Here is a 12659-nt window from a genome sequence, read left to right on the forward strand (position 1 = left end):
CACACATCAACTTCGGAGTCGCATCACGCACCGCGTGTTTCTTCAAATGGCCTCAAACTTAGTGTTCACACTCGTGCAGGCTGCCTGAGTGGACAACTAGCGGTTATTTAACTTCATTATGATGCTTATTGCTGCAGATGATCACTTTGCTAGAGACACTACCATGTTGGACGATCGTTCGACGTGCGACGTTCCAGGACCGACGTCATGAGTACTTTTTTTCTTCGCTCAAAAAGCATACAACCAAAAAACAAACTGTGCATGCATTTTGGGCCTAATAGTTGATTCCTTTTACGCAAAGATGGAAGCTGACCGATTGCAGAATAATTAGATATTTATTTACTCGCTAATTGCCATTAATTGCTGAAACTCACCCAAAACAACACATTTACTCATTTTATTTCTTGGAATGTAATACGGAGAGCGTTGAAATCATGCCATGCAAATTTGGTGCATTTGCAGACAGTGCATCATAACTTGTGACTGAAGGGGTTATATATAGCTCACCTAAGTGTTCTATGCACAGACTTTTTTTCACGTTCCTACGCGTGGAAGCATGCTGCACACTCAATGCCGATGCAAATGTCATTATAAAGTAGACTAAAGCGCATCTCAAAACCACATCGTGCAACTTCAGCAGTGCAGACACAATGTGCGATCAGCAGACAATGGCCCTTGATAATAGTTTGCATCGCTCATTTTATGGGAGCTTGTACAGCAACGCGTACAACTCTGTCAACTCGTGACAAAGCTGACAGCTTTAGTTGGGCATCCGCAAGAGCCCCACGGGAGCAGGCTGCTGTTGGAAATAGCTGGCAACCTACTTTCGCAGAGCTGGTGCAGACTGCCAGCTAAGTCTGTAAAATTGGCACTTACGAAAGCAGTACACTCACCATTAACAGGCGAAGTTGTCCATGTTCGCAGCTGCATGGATATTCCGCCCTCCAAGCGTCACTTCGAGCACGGAGCCTGGCTTCACAACCACCGAATATGCATATATTCGCTCGAACACAAAACTACAAGACAGGCAACTGACGCATCCCGCGCAACCAACGCATGGCATTCCAAAAGACCGAGGAGACTGAGAGAGGAGGCGGAGGTGCCGCGCCACCCAGCTCCGTCGGTGAGCCATGGCAGCACGATGGCGCCGAACGGCAAACGCGCGATATGTACGCATATACAGCGGCCACTTCATCACGGCAGCCAATCGAAATGCGCTTCACGAGAGTCTAGTGACTTATTCAGAAATGCCAACTCTATTTTTCTGCTTCTACCTTCCAAAAGAGGTCAAATGGATACCCGAAGAGAGTCGGGGTACCGTGACCCTCTTTTGGCTTGTTTTTTTTTAGAGTGTATGATCACAAACAAAGCCGAAGATAAAGCAGGATACGTTTTGTTGCATATCCGAAAACGTGCAGCGCAGCATTTCATGTCTAAATTACCAGACTGATGTTTTTCGTCAGCAAATTCTTGTATAGCGACCTATCTGTTTCCTGACCAGAAATGTCTGCTCGAATGCATAGCTGTAACACTAAATACGTTGGTACTTTACGTCGAAGTATTTTTTTCATCGATTCGCTGTGCTACGCGAATTGAGTAGCCCAATTTGTAGCTTTGGGAGCAACCACATCAACAGCGGGCCCTATATTTATATGCCCTATAGTTATGCTTGATAATTATGCTTGCTATATCACGTGAACATATTCTCCTGTTCGATAGAGATGTTTGACGTACAACATACACAAAAATGTTTGAATGAGGAATGAATGTTACAAAGATGACGAAGGTAATGCCGGATGCTAAAACTAGGCCACGCCGTCGCATTGGTCATCTTGTATTGCCATGTCACTTGCACAGAGGCTCAACCATACGCGCACAGTATCTAGTTTGCATCAAGTCCAAAACACTGCAGGCGTCGATTACATCGAATATTTTTCGAAAGTCGGCCAATTACCTTCTCTTCGCAAGTCTCCTCAATAGAACCTTGTCTGAGCTTGTTCTGTTGTGTCTTTATTTTATTTCCTTTGTTTGAAACTTCATTTCGCACGCATGCAGCGGTGCGCAATTCACTTGGTTTTATTTGGCCATCTTGGTATTACGTCATTCCCATAGGCCAGGAAAAAAACTGGTGCTCACTCAGACTCACTCAAGATATATATTTTGCGCCTTGGGCTCAAGTGGATTCAGACTCACAAAATTCTTCCCTACCGGTCTCACTCAGACTCACGGCCAGATATGAGTCTGAGTGTGTCTGAGTGAGTCGACTCATCAGGGAGTTTGCCGATTTATGGTCGCTGCACAAAAATTTGTATCCTATTTCTTGAGGTAATCTCGAGCGGACAAGTTGGCCAATTATTGAAACAAGGCACTGCAAGTGTATGACGCACCTACAATAATTTACTTTCCCAACACGTGTCAAGCGGTGGCAAAAGTACACAGAAACTTTATGAGGAAAAATGATTTAGGGTTATCTAACATACCTCACCGGTACAGCCGGCACTTTAACAAACTCAGTTTTATTTGCCAAACTACGTAACAACAATTCCCTGTGAGAATTTCCATACGGACAGCTCTAGAGACATTCGAAATTCGGGTAGTGACCTGAATATTCTCAACGGATTGAATATTCTAGGCAGCAGTTCAGCAATGTAAAACTTTCCTTGGTTCTCTATTAAGTTTTTTAATTGAAAAAATTTAAAACCGCATATAAGGTTGAGCTAATGCATTATGCTTCCATTACTGGCGTAACAGACTGTAGGTTCATCTATTAACCGCAAGGCCCGGGCTCTCTTTCGTACTGTTGCAAATTTATTTCGAGCAGGAAAGCCGCCAGAAAAACCACTCTAGCGCGACCAGCGACACGTTTTACCGTACATGGAAAACCTGGCATTTTCACTTAATTCCTGAGAACTGGAATTCATTTGCGTAAGAAGCATAGCCATCAAATGCATTGCGTTGATGGCTATACGTTGATGGCTTGAACACCGCGTTGCCCGCTCACGCGCTCGCCCCGAGAAAAATCGCGGCCGGGCTACCGGGGCGGCACGACTCGCTTTGCGTTTCCCTCTAATCCGGCCGTTGTGTTCAGTCACATTTTAACGTGCCGCGGGATGGCGACCAAGTTCTGCGTCCAATATGCGACGCACTTCTGGCTATCGCACCTCGTTCTCTGATTACGCTTTCACCGTTAACTACTACAGCTACCACAAGGGTTTGTTTATTCATTTAACATGGGCATTAGTCGTTGGGACGGAGATGTACCACCTATCATCAAAGTGGGTGCATCCACGTTAAACGGTGCTATAGCTGCCAGACATCAGTACACATTGTACAAACTCTCTTATATCAGTGTACAGTAAACATTCAGTTACTTCAGTAAGGGCACGCTTTACATTCGTGTTATTCCGATTCCTATGACGGAGGCATCAACGATCTTGTTTTCTTTTTTTCCCTGAACTAATTTCCTAAGTTTATGTCACTGCTAGGAGTAAAAAAAGTACGACACAAAAATAGGCGCCCAGCTATGCTTCTGTTGCATGCTGTACATTTCATAAAAAGAAAGGTTGTATGCATTTAAGACTAACGCCAGAAGAAAAGTAAACGAAAATCAAGGCAACCCGGTGCGCCCGCTGAAACACGACATCCAAGAGAATAAGCAAGATTGAAACCTCATGTTATTGTAACCAGCGCTTCAAAACCGAAAAAAAGCAAGCGATAATGAAAGCATTATCTGTGTGCAGTATGGCGTAAAACATTTCATTAGTTGAACATCGCCGGATTACCTCTTTCCAAACGAACTAGTTTGGTATATTTGTTTGCTGCACACACTTGTGTACTCGTTAACTGCCACTATAGCTTTTTATGTCTTTACATAGAATAATTGCAATGTACTTTAGAACGCCTAGAAGCAGTGCCTTAAAAAAGAACGTCCCATTGGGCGGGGTCAACCTCGCAAATAGTTACGTTCGTCACGGTTCACCCACAAGGCGTAAGACTGCTTTGTAGCGTGTCAAGTTATCGATGGCGCGGAAGAGGTTGAGCTGCGTCCATTGGAGCTGGAGGGCACGGGGCTGACATTTGCACCGCCGGAAAGAATGCCTCGTGTCCGTTTCTGCGGGGTAGCTAATTAATTTCCGCCTGTAATCAAGCCGTTCACGGCTTGGTAGTTTGCCCTAACGCCCAAACAAGTAGCCTTTTGTGGAGGCCCTTGAGATTACAATGGCGCTGAATCCTCCGGCCTTCCTGCCCTGTCGAATTACCGATCCCCGGGACGCCGTGGCAAAGAATGCGAGGAATCTGCAGCCCACCGGCTAACAATTACTTTGGGCTCCGAGGTGGCCGGTATCACCTTGGCAGTTGCATGGGCCAGCGTCAGCGTTGAACGAACGGCGATGGTTATTTCAGGATCGAAACCTTAGCGTTTCCTGTCGAACAGTTTCGCTAAACTGCAGGCTTCTGCTGCACGCTCTGGTGCATTTTGTTAAACAGTGACGTCATGATACTTTTCTGCTTCATTGAAAGGGCTGACAAAGATAAGGAGCAAATTAGGGGCTCAAGTGTCTCAAATGGAAAACGACAAGGAATTGCTCGAGCTACTGCAGAAAAAAAAGAATTGTCAGCATCGCACTAGTTGGGCCAAGCCTGAAAGAAGTGTGGAACTCGGCGGCCTTCTTTGTTTCTCATTTTTCTTTTCCTTCGTTCTCCGTCGCTTTCTTTTACCCTCTGCTCTCTATTTTTTTCGCTCTCTCGCTCTCTCTCTCTCTCTCTCTATATATATATATATATATATATATATATATATATATATATATATATATATATATATATATATATATATATGTATATATATATATATATATATATATATATATATATTGTGACACTCGTACGACGGTGACAGAGTAGCGAGAGCAATGCCTTATGGTAGGACTTGAGGGCTCAATCCGAAGTTCAGAAGAGGAAGCCATGTCTTGTTCGCTGTAATAGTTACAACTGTGTACGGAGAGGAGACGTTGCGGGCCGGTAGAACACTGGGAGAGGGAGAGACCACGTAATCCCCATCCGGTACACTGAGATATGGTTCAACAGCGACGCAAGTTAGGGCTTCTGGTGGCAGACGAACAGCCTCAGCACACGAAAGTTTCGTCTGAACCACCTCCGACACGTCGGCGGACGCAGGCAAGTCAAGTTGTACAACACCGGCCGAGCAGTCAATGACAGCAGAGTGGTCAGACAAGAAATCGAGTCCGAGGATGACATCATGAGGACAATGAACGAGAACATGAAAGAGAACGGACGTCTGGCGGTCGGAGAACCTCACACGTGCCGTGCACATTCCGAGTACAGCCGGAGTTCCTCCACTAGCGACACGTACAAAGAGGGACTCGGGCGGCGTAAGGACCTTATTTAATCGTGCACGGAGATCAGAGCTCATAATAGAAATATGTGCGCCGGTATCAATGCGGGCAGAAACAGGCAGGCCATCCACTTCCACAGCAAGCAGGTTCTGGTCCGTAGTGAGGGTCAGCAGAGGGTTTTCAGGTCGGGGGTCGAATGCAGCACCCGAACTGCCCGCTGTCGTCTCTCCAAACCCGCATCGACTCGACGCAGTCACCTCTTCTACACTGCACAACAACATAACCAAGATGATTGCCTTAGACCTTTTGCCCTCTCAAGTTAAAGACCTCAGTGATCTCCTTATGACCTACTCTGACATATTTGACTTTGACGGTAAGCCCTTAGGTCAAACCTCGCAAGTCAAGCACCGCATAGATACCGGTGATGCAGCTCCAATTCACAGGCGTCCTTACCGAGTTTCACCATCAGTGCGCCATGTTATTCAACAGGAGGTCGACAAGATGCTCACAAAAGGCATTATTGAGCCTTCTTCGAGTGCCTGGGCTTCCCCTGTAGTCTTAGTTAAAAAGAAAGACAACACTTGGCGTTTCTGCGTGGATTATCGGCATTTAAACAAGATCACCAAGAAGGATGTCTACCCGCTTCCTCGTATCGATGACGCCTTGGACTGCCTTCATGGCGCTACCTATTTTTCTTCGATAGACCTACGCTCTGGTTACTGGCAAATCGCCGTAGACGACCTCGACCGTGAGAAGACCTCCTTTGTAACACCTGACGGTCTCTACCAATTCAGAGTCATGCCGTTCGGTTTGTGCAATGCGCCGGCGACGTTCGAGCGGATGATGGACACGCTTTTGCGCAGCTTTAAATGGTCTATCTGCCTTTGTTACCTGGACGACGTCATTGTATTTGCTCCCTCCTTTGAGTCTCACCTCGACCGACTTTCGTCTATTCTTTCCGTGTTTCGTGCGGCTGGGCTACAACTTAATTCATCGAAGTGCCACTTTGGCCATCGCCAAGTTGCTATTCTAGGGCATCTCGTCGACTCATCTGGCATCCGACCCGATCCCGACAATGTTCGCGCTGTCCTCGATTTTCCCGTACCAACTTGTGCCAAAGACGTTCGAAGTTTTGTGGGCCTATGCTCATATTTCCGACGATTCGTCAGAAACTTCGCAGATATTGCCCGTCCCCTCACTGTCCTTCTCAAGAAGGATGTGCCATTTTGGTGGGGTCCTGACCAAGCCAGTGCCTTTTCCCGCCTCATTACGCTGCTCACCACACCGCCGATCCTCGCCCACTTCGACGCGTCCGCTCCAACCGAGGTCCGCGCCGACGCTAGTGGTTACGGCATCGGCGCTGTGTTAGCCCAACGTCAATCCGGTCATGATAGAGTTCTTGCGTATGCCAGCCGGCTCCTTTCTCCTGCCGAACGCAATTACTCTATTACTGAGCGCGAGTGCCTGGCGCTTGTATGGGCAGTTGGTAAATTCCGCCCCTGTTTATATGGTAGACCTTTCACCGTTACCACAGACCACCACGCTCTATGCTGGCTTTCAGCACTCAAAGATCCAACAGGGCGCCTAGCTCGTTGGGCTCTGCGCCTCCAGGAATTCACGTACACAGTGGTCTACAAGTCCGGCCGTCTACACCAAGACGCCGACTGCCTTTCCCGGTACCCCGTCGACGATCCAGACCTCGTAACGGAAGACACGTCCATCTGTATTTCCTCGCTCTCCGCTTTTGGCAACACGATGACGAGTAACAGCGTGACGCGTCCCTACGAGATCTAATCACCCGCCTGAATACTGACTCGACGGACAGTTCGCTTCGCATGTTCGTCATCATCGACGGCATTTTATACCGCCGGAACATGCGCCCAGTGGGACAGGAACTACTAGTTGTAGTACCCACTCATCTCCGCTCGACCGTACTTCAGCAACTGCATGATGTACCAACGGCCGGCCATCTTGGTGTTGCCAGAACGTACGACCGTGTCCGCCGACGCTTTTTCTGGCCCGGCCTCTACCGTTCCGTACATCGTTATGTCACTTCTTGCGAGTCGTGCCAACGCCGGAAAAGGCCAGCTGTGCACCCCGCCGGGCTCCTTCAACCTATCGACGTACCTGCTGAGCCTTTTTTTCGTGTCGGCCTCGACCTTTTGGGACCTTTCCCACTTTCTAACAACGGTAACAGATGGGTCGCCGTCGCTACGGAATATTCGACCCGTTTTGCCATTACGAGACCGCTCCCGAGCAGCTGCGCTACAGACGTCGCCGAGTTTTTGATACAAGTCGTCATCTTACATCACGGCGCTCCTCGTCAACTTATCACGGACCGAGGTCGTTACTTTTTATTCAAGGTAATCGAGGATCTACTTCGCTCTTGTGCAACCAAGCACAAGCTTACGACGGCCTATCATCCCCAAACGAACGGACTCACAGAACGTTTGAATCGCACGCTCACTGACATGCTCGCCATGTATGTCTCGACTGATCATCGCGACTGGGACGTTGCGCTACCCTTTGTCACATTTGCGTACAACAGCTCGCGCCACGACACTGCTGGATATTCTCCCTTTTAACTTTTGTATGGAAGAGAACCGACCTTGCCGTTCGACACGCTCGTACCCACCCCTGCCCACCTGTCCACCGAATATGCTCGCCACGCTATTAGCACAGCCGAAAAGGCCCGTCAGATCGCCCATCGACGCCTTTCGGACTCGCAACTCCGCCAGAAACATACATACGACAGTTGCCACCGGAACGTTCGCTTCAATCCGGGTGACCTCGTTCTCCTGTGGTCTCCGTCTCGGCATGTTGGCCTGGCCGAAAAACTTCTGCCCAAGTACTCCGGCCCTTACCGTGTGCTACGCCAGGTGACTGAGGTCACCTATGACATCGCCCCTCTGGACCATACGGCGCCCTCTACGTCTTCTAACGTCGTCCACGTCGCTCGCCTGAAGCCGTACCTTTCGCCCACCACCTGCTAACAAGCGCCGAGTCAGCGCTTTCGCCGCCGGAGGTCGAAGAAGAGGCAGACGACGTGTCGGTGTTCTGAAGATACACAACCGCCATCTTGACTGCTGGACTATTCCATACTGTAAACGAGTTAAATATATTCGTAACAATATATATATATATATATATATATATATATATATATATATATATATATATATATATATATATATATATATATATATATATATATATATCACTTCCTCTTTCTCTCCACTTCTCTCTTTCTTTATATGCTATGCTTTACTCTCACCACTCCTCCTTTCTCTCATCCTCAAATTTCTCCTCCTCACCCGGACTTCCTTTTCACACCCCCTTGGTGTGCTATACTATACAAGGCTATGTTATGCTGTTTTAACGTGCCTCGATAGCCGAGCACTCCAGATGCTCACATCCGAATCGCGGGTACGCGCGCTCGATTCCCGCCTCGTCAAAGAATATTTTCTAGAAAGCTTTACCTCTTTCTCTTCGTTTCTAACTCTTTCTTTCTCTCTATATGTACTCGTTCTCTCACCCATCAGAGTAAACCTATCTCACGCCGGACAACTCGGCGCACGTGCTCAAGGAGCGAAGCCGAAGAGGAAGTGGACCATCTTCACCGCCCGATCGTGTACAGGATCTTCACCTTATGACAATTAATTTCGGTATAAATATAATATTGGTTATTAAGTGAACCTCTGGTTATTTAAGAAGAGATATTCTTACGCATTCTTCATTTTGCTGGTCCGACGTACCTACTAGATAATATCATATGTGGCATATAATAAAGAGCAGTATACTTCAAACCAATTTTTGTGCAACTTCATTCTTTCAAAAATTGTATTATAGTATATTCTTCATGATGAACAAAATTTAACCCCATATGTCTCGGGCAAACCTAATCTATTGCACTTATGAGAATTTGTTTGGGATTTGGCGGGATGGGGGGGGGGGACGTGCCAAGAACAAAGCAGAAAGCGCACAACCATGTAACGGAATAACTTACTTCTCTGGCAAAAAAAAAACACCACGGCGTTAACTGAATGGTAAATGCTTTAGAGATTAGCAAGATAATAGCATTCAATTTTTCCACCCAAATGCGCAGACAACACTCTCTAAACGTACAATAAATAACGCGTGTTCCGTGTCCCAATAGAACAAAGAATATCGGCATGAATTTCTCCCTTCCCGTCTTACCAGCATTCAGAACATCGGCCGATCGGAAGGAATTTGGCGTAATTACGTTCGAAGGCACCGTAACAGGCAAATAAAACAGAGTGCCAAGGATCCTAACGGGAAAATGGCATGCAGATTGATTCGAGAGCATTTATCTAACGGAACGGCTTCACGGAGATGAGCTAATAGAGAAGTTGAAGCGTATTGAAAAAAGCTAGATGTGTTTGGGAAGTACCAACGAAGAAGAAAAGTAACCGTAACTGCAATTTGAAGGTGTACACCTTCAAAAATGCATATTGAGACTTTGATTACAACAGGGAGCATTGAGATGTAAGACTCCTCAACAATGAAATATAATTTCCTCTGGGTAAGACTTTCATTTCACGAATATCAAATGTGTCATCTTGGCCGGCTTTCATTCCTTCGTCACATAAGGCGTCCACTTAATAGAAGCGAAAATTTTGTTTCCAATCCTTTCTATTTTATGTCTGTTGGATAGCGTGACCCGTAATCGAACCACTGTGGTACCTCGGCTGTTTTTCTTTTGTTCCTCAAATGCTAAGCATACAGGATAGCGGTACAAGAGCGCAACATCTGTCATACAAAGCAGCCAGCGAGTATAGCTGCTTTCTTAAAATAATTTAAAGGCAGTCAGAGAGCCGTCTTCAATATATCGCAGGAACACGCGCATAAAATACCTCCTAAACCGCTAACCATAAAATGAATTCCCAAAAACAAGTACCGCGCAGGTAACAATTATGAAATAAACTATGAAAGCAAAATATTATGTGATTACCTGTTAAAAATATTTGTCTCAAGCGTTATTCCATCATTCTTATCGATCACGACGTATCCAGCACCATAGGCATCTGATAAAATTATCATTAAAACGCCTATGTTCTAAAGCATGGCCTGTCCACTTATCTACTAGGCATCTAAGCGTCTTCTATCATTTCTCATATTTTCTTCCTAATGCAACTTGCACTAAATCACAAGTATATTCGACTCTTGTTTGAACGTATGCAATCGATACTAAAGAGAAAAAAGATGTCGAAGTGGCATCCAATAAATACCTAAAAGTATCTGCCTACTTGCGAAACAGTCACCGGGAAAGCTCTTTCGAAAAGTACACCCATCATATAAAATACGGAAGCTGGAAGCACTAGAGCGCCAAATTAAAGGGCCCCTCACCAGGTTTGACAATTTTCAGCTAACGAGCGCAATGCATACACTGGGCGTTCACGATCACGTCTGCCAAAATTTGCAACGCTACGCGCCGCGGAAATCGGTCAAATTTCAAGGTGAACGCTGCTTGCCCTTCCTCTCGCGGGCGCGCGCTTTAGAGAATGAGTTGATGACGTACATGAGAAAATGCCCTACGTAGATGGTAGTGCCGTGACGTCGCTCCTCTACGTAGACGACTGTGCTCTGACGTCGCCAACGGTAGCACGTGACACGGCGATATTTTTTTGTCACGACATGCGTAGTTTCTGTAATTTGTTGCTTGAATAGATTTATAAAACTTGAGAGAAATATTGAGACACACACAGGGAATGTGTGCGTCTTGTTCATCTTTTTTCGTGAATTGCAGCCAGATGCGGGGCTAATGTGCGTTTCTTTCCCATGCGTTCGTGTCCCCGCGGTTAGCGCATCGAGCAGACGCCAGCCCTGGAAACGAAAGTAATGTTCTGGCGCGTTCGAGCTTTTGGTTCGAGTACTCATTATGCTCATTTATTCTAGCGCGTCGAAGTAAACGTTAATGTGGCACGGGCTCATGATACCGCCACTCTCGTGCCCGTACAAATGTCTCAACTTTCATGCCCGTCCCGCAGAAACAGGCAGTACACCACAGAGAACGCCGACAAAACGCCCACGGCCGCTACATAAAAAAAATCACAGCATATCCACGGAGTGAATGATGATGAGTGGGCGAAGCTGCGGAGGTTCATCGGTAAACCGTGAATCTTCCGTGAATTCTGCCCAGTACATCATCACCGACGTGAGATCGGGCGCGTTTATACTAAAGGTTCGATGAGTTACGACGACTTGCAGCTCACTTTATTTTACATGTACGCTGTGAATTTTCATTGTTTAGAAAACCATTGCTTTCGAAAACATCTGGCGTCTTTCGTTAAGCAGCTGGCGTCTTTTCGTTTTGCTTTAGAAACATCTGGCGTTCTTTCGTTTTGCTTTTAGAAAACATGTGGCGTCTTTCGTTGGTATATATCATCAATCAACAGCGTTCTGAACAAAATTTTTATTGTTTAATCACGCACAGGAGAAAGCTCCCCAGGCACTACCTTGGAGGTAAACAATGGCTGCTAATGGGAATGAGAGACAGAAGAAGTCGGCTTTTATCTAACACTTACACTTCTACTTCTGCTAACGTTTCCTACTGGAACATGCCAAAGGCTGCTAATGGGTAATGAGATACAGAAGAATTCGGCTTTTAGTTAACGCGCACGCTGCGAATTTTTTGTTGTTCAACAACGCGCAGGAAAAATCTCCCACCGGCACCACCATAGAGGTCAAGATCTGGTACTAGCGTTACGACTGGTTACGCACTACTACGACTACGAGAAACTTCGACTACGAGGCTTCCTTGGCAACCAATACCAGTGCACTTGCGAGGAACCCACTAGGCTATATATCATTGTAATTTTTGAGAAGTAGGGCAGCAGGGACTGCCATTTTTCGTCATTCTACGGAGAGCATTGGTACCCCCTAAACGCATGTAAGGCATTACGCGCACTTTGTTGATGATGTGCCTCATGACGATGAAGAATTATGGCAGAGCCCTTTATAATGGGTTGGAGGCATTCAACAACCTACTCGTTGCGCAATTCGCATTGTGTGACGCCTGGTTACAGAATTCGCGTTGTGCGACGCTTGGTGCTTATTTTACTCTTCTACCACGCTATATTTCAATTGCTAATGTGGTTCCTTCCCGACATGAAGCCTGTATAGGACCTTTTTGCAAAGCAGTTTCAAGCACCGGCATTGCTCCGAGGTTGAATACTGGGCTCCCACGCAGAGGGCCCAGGTTCGAACCTCGTTCCATCCTGGAATTTTATTCCTATTTCGTTTTTTTCTTATTTCGAGCGATACTGGTTACGGACACCGGCG

The sequence above is a fragment of the Rhipicephalus sanguineus genome, chromosome 2, assembly GCF_013339695.2.
Source record: "Rhipicephalus sanguineus isolate Rsan-2018 chromosome 2, BIME_Rsan_1.4, whole genome shotgun sequence".
NCBI lineage: Eukaryota > Metazoa > Arthropoda > Arachnida > Ixodida > Ixodidae > Rhipicephalus > Rhipicephalus sanguineus.